Here is a 12256-nt window from a genome sequence, read left to right as displayed (position 1 = left end):
TTTACATCAAATACACTTTCCTCATCCTATTGCTCTTATGCTAATAAAAAAGACGAGTTTTTAAATGCTTATAAGGAGAAACGAAAATGACTATGCACAACAGTTCATATCTGACTTTCCTCAGCAGAAAAGTGCCCTGAAGTGTAGTTTGGATCACAGAGATTCTCTTAAGCATAGCTTATAATATATCTGTTGTATTTGCTTCTACACTTTCATCTGTATTAAACAGAAAACATAAGTTTATTTTTTCCATAGAACAAGAAACTTCAAACCATTGCTTACTCCTTACTGTGCCAAGGACACTTGTTTCAGTTAAGAAATAATCAACTGTAATTCACAGATGTTCCTAAATGATAGTGAAGGTGCAAAAGTTATTGAAAAAATAACCATACGGAGGCTTCTCTCACATTCATGTTAAAAGACTGAAGGTGGCTGTCACTTGGTTGAAGAAAGTACTTTCACAATTGTCAGAATCCTGAATTTCTTTATCTTATTGCACCACAAACCCTGACATGGTTTCTTTTTTATGGTTCGAAACTGCTGCAGAAGCTCCAGTCATTATGTCTGTATTCCAGTCAGCAGAAAGGAAGAGGGCAAAGGGCTTGATCCTTTGCTTTAAGACTACTTCTCAGAAGTTGCATACAACAAACCCCAATGTATACCATTGCTAGGCATTAGTCAAACAGCCACACCTCACTGCAAGAAAAGCTGGGAGTTCTTCTGGATGTGTCCAGAGTTCTATTTATGGGGAAGGCACAGAAAATTGATACTAGGGGACAATCAAGGGTTCCTGCCATAATAATTATATCAAAAACATTTTCAAGGAAGAAATAAGCATTTAACTCCAAATTTCTAATCCCTTCATGAGCCACAGGTCCTCTTTAATACTCTTTTATAAACATGCTGCCAGTTGCAAAATCCTAACAGTGTCTAATAATCATGAGTCAATCATAGTGTCCAAGTGAGCTGGCACCTGACCTACCTCAGCTGCCAATGTCACTGGCAGCTGTGGATTCATGGCTCCAGGAGATTCACCTGGCACAGGTGAGCATCAAGGGCCACTCCCAGGAGTGGATTATACCTTCTGCTTTTGTGTACCCCCACAGAGCTCAGCCCTCAGCCTGGCAGGAAGAAAGGACAAAGCCAGCCTTTTGTGTCATCAGGGCATCAGGAACACCACAGAAGCGTCACACAGGAAGATCTCGGAGTCTATCCAGCCCAGTAGTTTCATTTTAAATGAAGGGAATAGAACAACTTTTGGCAAGACCTGGGTATATAAAGCATAGCATAAAGTTCTTTAATCCTGGATGATTCTGAGGCCAGAGTGTTGGTAGAGCAGGCGGGACTCGAATCGGTGTCCCTATGCGATGCTGGCACCGCAAACGGGGGATTAACATACTGCGCCACAGTGCCAGCTCCTAAGTTTTTTTTTTTTTTTTTTAAAGTATGTGTAAAAAGATCTTGCAATGATTGTCAGTGAAGTGTGAGTGGGAGATCTTTTCTCCTGCAAGAGAAGCAAAGTAACAGTATCATGCACTAAGTGCTTACCTGGTGCCTGTAGTTGTCAAGTATCATTAAGGTTTTCTTTTTTTTCACTTTTTTTTCACCTTTTACTTAATAAATATAAATTTCCAAAGTACAACTTTTGAATTATATTGGCTTTTCCCCCCATAACCTCCCTCCCACCCTCAACCATCCCATCTCCCACTCCCTCTCCCATCCATTAAGGTTTTCATTTTAAATGCCAGAGCTGTAATTTTGCCTTAGGTCTCCTCCACAACAAAATTGTGGGAAAGATGAAATTTGTTTTCAGTGCTACTTCACCTTTCTAAAGTCCCTTTTCCTTTTGATTGCACTCTACTAGATGTGCCGCTGTTCTAACCTGACGCACTTGCTCCCCGAGACATCTCTCCTTGGATGGGGCTAGAGTGCTTTGCCATGGCAGCAAGGGATGCTGTGGACAAGTCTGACATCAAGGTGACCTCCTCTTAGAGTACATTATCTCTGGTCTTTTGAGTAGACTAAGACAAGCCCAATACATTTGAATGTAAAAGAAATTTTCAAGGTTTTCACTGATTTGCAAATGCTTATAAATTATTTTCCCAGGAAAATATTAGAGTTATCCCTGTACCCTGAGGTTGTCTGCTTCTCTTTAGGTCACTATCTACTGAATCTCTTTAAGGAAGAAATCATTATTTATGATTCTGCCTAATACACAGTTTGAATTGACCTCTTGGTCATTTCTCATCACCCGCAACCCATATTGATCTCCTATCTTCCATGTCTCCTGGCTAAGTCAACTTTGCTTTTTAGGAGGAGAGGCGTCTTTGTTCTCCTTATGTGACATCTACAAGCAGGTTATTAATCTCTATTTTATCCATCTAATGAATAAGAGATTTCAAAGGAAGACTTTTTCAAGCAGTTACTGGACTATGGGAGGTTAGCAGCTGAAGAAGAAACTACAGCATTGGGGAACTGGAACAAATTAGTAATGAAAGAGGCACAACACTCTGGGGCAGAGCATCGCCATGGAGGCCTCCATGAAGCCTTGGAATCCCACAAAATCAGCCATCTGGGACTTTGTCCATCACTCTATACTTGAGGCAAAAATTGCTAATTTCCCATAAACTTCCAAAATGTTAAGAAACCATAGGAAATGGGGACTAAAACATGAATTGGGAGATGTAATTTGCTACCATGCTCTGGTTGGTGAGTCCTCTACAATAAGCAGCGGAGACTGGAACACAACCACAGCCTGTTTATGTAGATGTGTTAATTTCCCTCCATGAAATTCCTATCAGTGGCTCTGATACAGATTATCATTTCAAGCTCAGCAGCCTACATATAAGGGCTCTTCATGATTCAGCCTACATATAAGTGTTCTGCAGAAAATTGAATTAAATATAATTTTATTTGGGTCCAAAAAATGAAATCTGTGCATAGTTTTTTCTTTTCTTTTCTTTTCTTTTTTCGACAGAGTGGACACTGAGAGAGAGAAAGAGAGAGAGAAAGGTCTTCCTTTACCATTGGTTCACACTCCAATGGCCACTGCAGCCAGCAAGATGCGGCCGGCGCAACACGCTGATCCGAAGCCAGGAGCCAGGTGCTTCTCCTGGTCTCCCATGTGGGTGCAGGGCCCAAGGACTTGGGCCATCCTCCACTGCACTCCCGGGCCAAGGCAGAGAGCTGGCCTGGAAGAGGAGCGACCGGGACAGAATCCGGCACCCCGACAGGGACTAGAACTCGGTGTGCCGGAGCTGCAGGCGGAGGATTAGCCTATTGAGCCACGGCGCCGCCTAGTTTTTTCTTAATAACTGTTTTCTATAAATTTTTTGAACAACTCTATTACTTCTTGAGGTAGAAGTGATATTCTTGCTGAGGGGTTTATAAAATAAAGATTATCCTGTTTGATTCTCAGCCTTCTGGAATTTGCAGAATTACATGATGAAGACAGAAGTTAGTTCCTAAACCCCAGTGAAGCATCTTCTTATTGTAGCCAGTACCTTTGAAATAAAAATAAATATTCAATAAACACTTTTGACAGATGAATATGTCCAATGCCTGTCCCTTGCCTTCAATCAGGAGGCATGTTTTGGAGTCCAATGAAGATGCTCTAGGAACAATATGAGGGCATTTTCAATTTACTACATTAAGAAATCTGGTGAAGTGGAATGGATACTATGAGAAACAGTGACCTGATCAGCCCTTGTAATCACTGTTGATGTACAATTTAATACCTTATCCCTTTTAGTATTTTTTTGTTCTACTTAATACTATTGGTTGAACTCTGTAATTAACACACAATTATTCTTAGGTGTTTAAAGTTAACTGAAAAGTGATCTCTGTTAAATATAAGAGAGGGAATAAGAGAGGGAGGAGATGTACAATTTGGAACATGCTCAAGCTGACTTGCCCCAAATGGTGGAGTTAGAAATGTGCCAGTGGATTCCAATTCAATTCCATACAGGTGGCATGTACCAATGTCATCTCACTAGTCCAAGTGATCAATTTCAGGTAACAATAGATCATACTGATAGGTCTAAGAGTCAAAGGGATCACATAAACAAGACTAGTGTCTGCTAATGCTAACTGATAGAATTAAAAAGGGAGAGAATGATCCAACATGGGAAGCAGGATACACAGCAGACTCATAGAATGGCAGATGTCCTAAACAGCAATCTGGCCTCAGAATCAGCCTTTAAGGCATTCGGATATGGCTGAAGAGCCCATGAGAGTATTTTAGGCATGGAAGCCAAGACACTCTGGCCAAAAAAAAAAAAAAAAAAAAAAAAAAAAAAAAGAAAAACAAACAAACCTAAATGAAAGATCTCTCTGAGTGAGTCCCAGTAGAAAGAACGGGCCATCAAAGAAGGAGGTACCTTTCTCTGAAGGGAGGAGAGAACTTTCACTTTGACTATGGCCTTTTCGAAGTAAGATCAAAGTTGGTGAGCTCAGGGAACTTCCATGGCATTGGCAACTCAACTAGAGCCTGGGGAGATTGCTGACGCCTTAAACAAGAGTGTCAATTTGTTAAGTCAGCTGGGAGCCAAGATGGCGGAATAGTGAGGGCGCGCACCGATAGTCTGGGAAAATTTAGTTTAATAAAAGGGGAGTTACGGTAGCCTCAGAAAAAAGAACCAGGAAAATATTGCAGACAAAACTCTTCTGGATCCAGTGGATGTGAATCGGAGGACCTACTGGGAGAACAAGGTCGCCCACCGCGCACGAAAGCCGAGCCGCAGGACCGAGCCGCGGGACTGAGCCGCGGAAGCCGAGCCGCGGGACTGAGCTGCGCAAGCTGCAGGGTCTTCGCGCAAGTGCTCGAAGGGGAGTGCAACAGCGGGGAGACTTGGGACGTCCAGGGCTCCGAGTCCACACATCGGCGCTGGAAGGGGAGCAGACCTGCGTGGAGAGCGTGGGAGCCCACAGTTCGGGACATCAGCGGCAGACTCAACACACCAGCGCTGGAACGCGAGGTGAGCCGAACCTCAATAACCCGAGACACCGGCAGGCAAGCGGAGAGAGGAGACTAGAGGGAACGACCCCCGGGGCGGGGGGGACTTCACCAAGCTAACTGGAAGAGAGAGAGAGGGAAAAAAAAAAAGGTGACTGGTACGGACACGGGTTTCTCTCTCTCCGCTCACCTCTCAAGGGCGAGCAAGACAAAGAGCAGGCGCCATCTTGGACATACGTCATAAGCAGAGCGACCTCAGGTCTGCACCGGCCCTGAGCCTAGCAGTAAAACCTGACTCTGGGTGGGGCGAATTAACAGGAGATTAGGACTTAGTAAATTTATGGTGCTACTGAACTGAGACTGTGAAAAAAGAGACGGTGGGGGAGAGAACTCACGGAATTCACGTGAGCACTCTCCAGAGACGCTACAATTCCATAACTTTGGCAACCCAGTGGGAGACTGAAGGAGAATTTGAGCCCACTCTAAGGGCCGAACAGATTCCCTGTGTAGTCCTTGGGAAAGAGCTTCTGATCTCTGGCTCCTGTGGGTATATCATTTGCCTGCTAACTACCTCCAACTTTGTTCAGCTGTGCAGAATAACGTCCCTTTTGAATCAAAAAAAGAGAGAGAGAGAGAGAGAGAGAGAGAGGTTTACCACGCCTAACCTGGGAGTGTCACCTTTGGCACACCAAACAGAGCTCTCAGGCCACACCCATCTCAAGCCCTAAGGCTCCATCAAAAACAGATAGTCCACTTAATCTAGAGTCATAGTATAACAAGAAAAAGCACCACAGTGAAGAAACCAAATATCTCCAATATGCCAAATAACAAACGCAAAAACCAAGGTAATAAAAACAAGGAAGTCACCATGAAGCCCTCAAATGAAAAAGACACCCCAATTCAAGATTATGAGGATGATGACATAGAAGAAATGCAAGAAGCAGATCTCAAAAAATTGATAAGAACATTAAGAAGTTCTCAAAAACAAATTCTTGAACTACAGAAATCCTTAATGGACAAGATAGAAAATCTCTCTCGTGAAAATGAAATATTAAGGAGGAATCAAAATGAAACGAAACAACTAGTACAACAGGAAACTGGGATAGTGACTGAAGTGAAGAATTCAATAGATCAAATGAAAAACACAATAGAGAGCCTTACAAACAGAATGGGAGAAGCAGAAGAGAGAATATCGGACTTAGAAGACAGAGAACAGGAAAGGATACAGTCAGACCAAAGAAAAGACGAGGAAATTAGAAATCTAAAACATATTGTCAGGAATCTTCAGGATACTATTAAAAAACCCAACATTCGGGTTCTAGGAGTTCCTGAAGGCATGGAGAGGGAGAAAGGATTAGAAGGCCTTTTTAGTGAGATATTAGCAGAAAATTTCCCAGGTTTGGAGAAGGACAGAGAAATCCTAGTACAGGAAGCTCACAGAACCCCTAATAAACACGACCAAAAGAGACCCTCACCACGACACGTTGTAATTAAACTCTCCACAGTGAAACATAAAGAAAAGATCCTAAAATGTGCAAGAGAGAAACGTCAGATTACTCTCAGAGGATCTCCAATCAGACTCACAGCTGACTTCTCATCAGAAACTCTACAAGCTAGGAGGGAATGGCAAGATATAGCTCAGGTACTAAGAGAGAACAACTGCCAGCCCAGAATATTATATCCTGCAAAGCTATCATTTGTGAATGAAGGTGAAATAAAGACCTTTCATAACAAACAGAAATTGAAAGAATTTGTTGCCACTCGTCCAGCCCTGCAAAAGATGCTTAAAGATGTGTTACACACAGAAACAAAGAAACACGGTCATCAATATGAAAGAAGGTAAAGGAAGGAAACCAAGGAAGGAAAGCTCACAGCAAAAGATCACAGGGAATTCAAAGCATATATTAGAACTTATCTTTGGCAAATGGCAGGGCAAAGTTACCACTTATCATTAGTCACATTGAACGTGAATGGCCTGAACTGTCCAGATAAAAGACACCGTTTGGCTGATTGGGTTAAAAAACAAAACCCATCTATTTGCTGCTTACAAGAAACACATCTTTCCAACAAAGATCCATACAGACTGAAAGTGAAAGGCTGGAAAAAGATATACCATGCCAACAGAAATGAAAAAAGAGCAGGCGTAGCCATCTTAATATCAGACACCATAAACTTTACCACAAAAACCGTTAAGAGAGACAAAGAGGGACACTACATAATGATTAAGGGATCAATTCAACAGGAAGATATAACAATTATCAATGTATATGCACCTAACTACAGGGCACCGGTTTATCTAAAAGATTTGTTAACGGACTTAAAGGGAGACTTAGACCCCAATACAATAGTACTGGGGGACTTCAATACTCCACTCTCAGAAATAGACAGATCAATAGGACAGAAGATCAACAAGGATACAGTAGATTTAAACGACACTATAGCCCAAATGGATCTAACAGATATATACAGAACTTTCAATCCTACAGCTAAAGATTATACATTCTTCTCAGCAGTACATGGAACCTTCTCTAGGATTGACCACATACTAGGCCATAAAGCAAGTCTCAGCAAATTCAAAAGAATTAGAATCATACCATGCAGCTTCTCAGACCATAAAGGAATGAAGTTGGAAATGAACAACTCAGGAATCCCTAGAGCATACGCAAACACATGGAGATTGAACAACATGCTCCTGAATGAACAATGGGTCATAGAAGAAATCAAAAGAGAAATCAAAAACTTTCTGGAAGTAAATGAGGATAACAGCACAACATACCAAAACTTATGGGATGCAGCAAAAGCAGTGTTAAGAGAAAAGTTTATATCAATAGGTGCCTACATCAAGAAATTGGAAAGGCACCAAATAGATGAGCTTTCTATTCACCTCAAGGATCTAGAAAACCTACAGCAAACCAGACCCAAATCTAGTAGGAGAAGAGAAATAATTAAAATCAGAGAAGAAATCAACAGGATTGAATCCAGAAAAACATTACAAAAAATCAGCCAAACGAGGAGCTGGTTTTTTGAAAAAATAAACAAAATTGACACCCCATTGGCCCAACTAACTAAAAAAAGAAAAGACCCAAATCAATAAAATCAGAGATGAAAAAGGAAATGTAACAACAGACACCACAGAAATAAAAAGAATCATCAGAAATTACTACAAGGACTTGTATGCCAGCAAACAGGGAAACCTATCAGAAATGGATAGATTCCTGGACACATGCAACCTACCTAAATTGAACCAGGAAGACATCGAAAACCTGAACAGACCCATAACTGAGACAGAAATTGAAACAGTAATAAAGGCCCTCCCAACAAAGAAAAGCCCAGGACCAGATGGATTCACTGCTGAATTCTACCAGACATTTAAAGAAGAACTAACTCCAATTCTTCTCAAACTATTCAGAACAATTGAAGAAGAGGGAATCCTCCCAAATTCTTTCTATGAAGCCAGCATCACCTTAATTCCTAAGCCGGGAAAAGATGCAGCACTGAAAGAGAATTACAGACCAATATCCCTGATGAACATAGATGCAAAAATCCTCAATAAAATTCTCGCCAATAGAATGCAACAACACATCAGAAAGATCATCCACCCAGACCAAGTGGGATTTATCCCTGGTATGCAGGGATGGTTTAATGTGCGCAAGACAATCAATGTGATACACCACATTAACAGACTGCAGAAGAAAAACCATATGATTATCTCAATAGATGCCGAGAAAGCATTTGATAAAATACAACACCCGTTCATGATGAAAACTCTAAGCAAACTAGGTTTGGAAGGAACATTCCTCAATACAATCAAAGCAATCTATGAAAAACCCACAGCCAACATCCTATTGAATGGGGAAAAGTTGGAAGCATTTCCACTGAGATCTGGGACCAGACAGGGATGTCCACTATCACCACTGCTATTCAATATAGTTCTGGAGGTTCTAGCCAGAGCTATTAGGCAAGAAAAAGAAATTAAAGGGATACAAATTGGGAAGGAAGAACTCAAACTATCCCTCTTTGCAGATGACATGATTCTTTATTTAGGGGACCCAAAGAACTCTACCAAGAGACTATTGGAACTCATAGAAGAGTTTGGCAAAGTAGCAGGGTATAAAATCAATGCACAAAAATCAACAGCCTTTGTATACACAGACAATGCCATGGCTGAGGAAGAACTTCTAAGATCAATCCCATTCACAATAGCTACAAAAACAATCAAATACCTTGGAATAAACTTAACCAAGGACGTTAAAGATCTCTACGATGAAAATTACAAAACCTTAAAGAAAGAAATAGAAGAGGATACCAAGAAATGGAAAAATCTTCCATGCTCATGGATTGGAAGAATCAATATCATCAAAATGTCCATTCTCCCAAAAGCAATTTATAGATTCAATGCAATACCAATCAAGATACCGAAGACATTCTTCTCAGATCTGGAAAAATTGGTGCTGAAATTTATATGGAGGCACAAGAGACCTCGAATAGCCAAAGCAATCTTGTACAACAAAAACAAAGCCGGAGGCATCACAATACCAGATTTCAGGACATACTACAGGGCAGTTGTAATCAAAACAGTATGGTACTGGTACAGAAACAGAAGGATAGACCAATGGAACAGAATTGAAATACCAGAAATCAACCCAAACATCTACAGCCAACTTATATTTGATCAAGGATCTAAAACTAATTCCTTGAGCAAGGACAGTCTGTTCAATAAATGGTGCTGGGAAAATTGGATTTCCACGTGCAGAATCATGAAGCAAGACCCCTACCTTACACCTTACACAAAAATCCACTCAACATGGATTAAAGACCTAAATCTACGACCTGACACCATCAAGTTACTAGAGAACATTGGAGAAACCCTTCAAGATATTGGCACAGGCAATGAGTTTCTGGAAAAGACCCGGGAGGCACAGGCAGTCAAAGCCAAAATTAACTATTGGGATTGCATCAAATTGAGAAGTTTCTGTACTGCAAAAGAAACAGTCAGGAGAGTGAAGAGACAACCGTCAGAATGGGAAAAAATATTTGCAAACTATGCAACAGATAAAGGGTTAATAACCAGAATCTACAAAGAGATCAAGAAACTCCACAAAAACAAAACCAACAACCCACTTAAGAGATGGGCCAAGGACCTCAATAGACATTTTTCAAAAGAGGAAATCCAAATGGCCAACAGGCACATGAAAAAATGTTCAAGGTCATTAGCAATCAGAGAAATGCAAATCAAAACCACAATGAGGTTTCACCTCACCCCGGTTAGAATGGCTCACATTCAGAAATCTACCAACAACAGATGCTGGCGAGGATGTGGGGAAAAAGGGACACTAACCCACTGTTGGTGGGAATGCAAACTGGTCAAGCCACTATGGAAATCAGTCTGGAGATTCCTCAGAAACCTGAAGATAACCCTACCGTTCGACCCAGCCATCCCACTCCTTGGGATTTACCCAAAGGAATTTAAATTGGCAAACAAAAAAGCGGTCTGCACCCTAATGTTTATTGCAGCTCAATTCACAATAGCTAAGACCTGGAACCAACCTAAATGCCCATCAACGGTAGACTGGATAAAGAAATTATGGGATATGTACTCTTTAGAATACTATACCGCAGTAAGAAACAACGAAATCCAGTCATTTGCAACAAAATGGAGGAATCTGGAACACATCATGCTGAGTACTCCACAAAAACAAAACCAACAACCCACTTAAGAGATGGGCCAAGGACCTCAATAGACATTTTTCAAAAGAGGAAATCCAAATGGCCAACAGGCACATGAAAAAATGTTCAAGGTCATTAGCAATCAGGGAAATGCAAATCAAAACCACAATGAGGTTTCACCTCACCCCGGTCAGAATGGCTCACATACAGAAATCTACCAACAACAGATGCTGGCGAGGATGTGGGGAAAAAGGGACACTAACCCACTGTTGGTGGGAATGCAAACTGGTCAAGCCACTATGGAAGTCAGTCTGGAGATTCCTCAGAAACCTGAAGATAACCCTACCGTTCGACCCAGCCATCCCACTCCTTGGAATTTACCCAAAGGAATTTAAATTGGCAAACAAAAAAGCGGTCTGCACCCTAATGTTTATTGCAGCTCAATTCACAATAGCTAAGATCTGGATCCAACCTAAATGCCCATCGATGATAGACTGGATAAAGAAATTATGGGATATGTACTCTTTAGAATACTATACCGCAGTAAGAAACAACGAAATCCAGTCATTTGCAACAAAATGGAGGAATCTGGAACACATCATGCTGAGTGAACTAAGCCAGTCCCAAAGGGACAAATACCATATGTTCTCCCTGATCGGTGACGACTGACTGAACACCAAGAGGGAAACCTGTTGGAGTGAGGTGGACACTATGGGAAATGGTGACTTGATCAGCATAGCCCTGACTGTTAATGAACAACTAAATACATTATCCCTCTTAGTAGTTTTTTTATCTGTTCTACTTAATATGACTGGTTTAGATCTGTAATTGATGCACAGTTATTCTTAAGTGTTGAAAATTAACTGAAATGTGATCCCTGTTGAACATGGTGGTGGGAATGGGAGAGGGAAGAGAAGTATAATTTGGGACATGCTCAGGCTGACTTGCCCCAAGTGGTGGAGTTGGAAGCATACCAGGGGATTCCAATTCAATCCCATCGAGGTGGCATGTACCAATGCCATCTCACTGTTCCAGGTGATCAGTTTCAGATCACAGTTGGTCATGGTGAAGGGACTGGGAGTCAAAGGGAGCACATAGACAAGTCTAGTACCTGCTAACGCTAACTGATGGAGTAAATAAAGGGGAGAGTGATCCAACATGGGAAGTGAGATACTCAGCAGACTCATAGAATGGCGGATGTCCTAAATAGCACTCTGGCCTCAGAATCAGCCCTAAAGGCATTCGGAGCTGGCTGAAAAGCTCATGAGAGTATTTCAGGCATGGAAAGCCAAGACACTCTGGCAAAAGATCTCTGCGAGTGAGATCCCAGTGGAAAGAACAGGTCATCAAAGAAGGAGGTACCTTTCTCTGAAGGGAGGAGAGAACCTCCACTTTGACTATGACCTTGTCTAAACAAGATAAGAGTCGGAGAACTCAGAGGGCTTCCATAGCCTTGGAAACTCATGACTGGAGCATAGGGAGATTACTGATGCCATAGACAGGAGTGTCAATTTGTAAAGTCAACAACAGGAGTCACTGTGCACTTACTCCTCATGTAGGATCTCTATCCTTAATGTGCTGTACATTGAGATTTAATGCTATAACGAGTACTCAAACAATATATTTCACTTTGTG

The sequence above is a fragment of the Oryctolagus cuniculus genome, chromosome 10 (genome assembly GCF_051225735.1).
Source record: "Oryctolagus cuniculus isolate XC-2025 breed Fujian yellow rabbit chromosome 10, ASM5122573v1, whole genome shotgun sequence".
NCBI classification, from domain to species: domain Eukaryota; kingdom Metazoa; phylum Chordata; class Mammalia; order Lagomorpha; family Leporidae; genus Oryctolagus; species Oryctolagus cuniculus.
Note: the sequence above shows the minus strand (reverse complement) of the source record.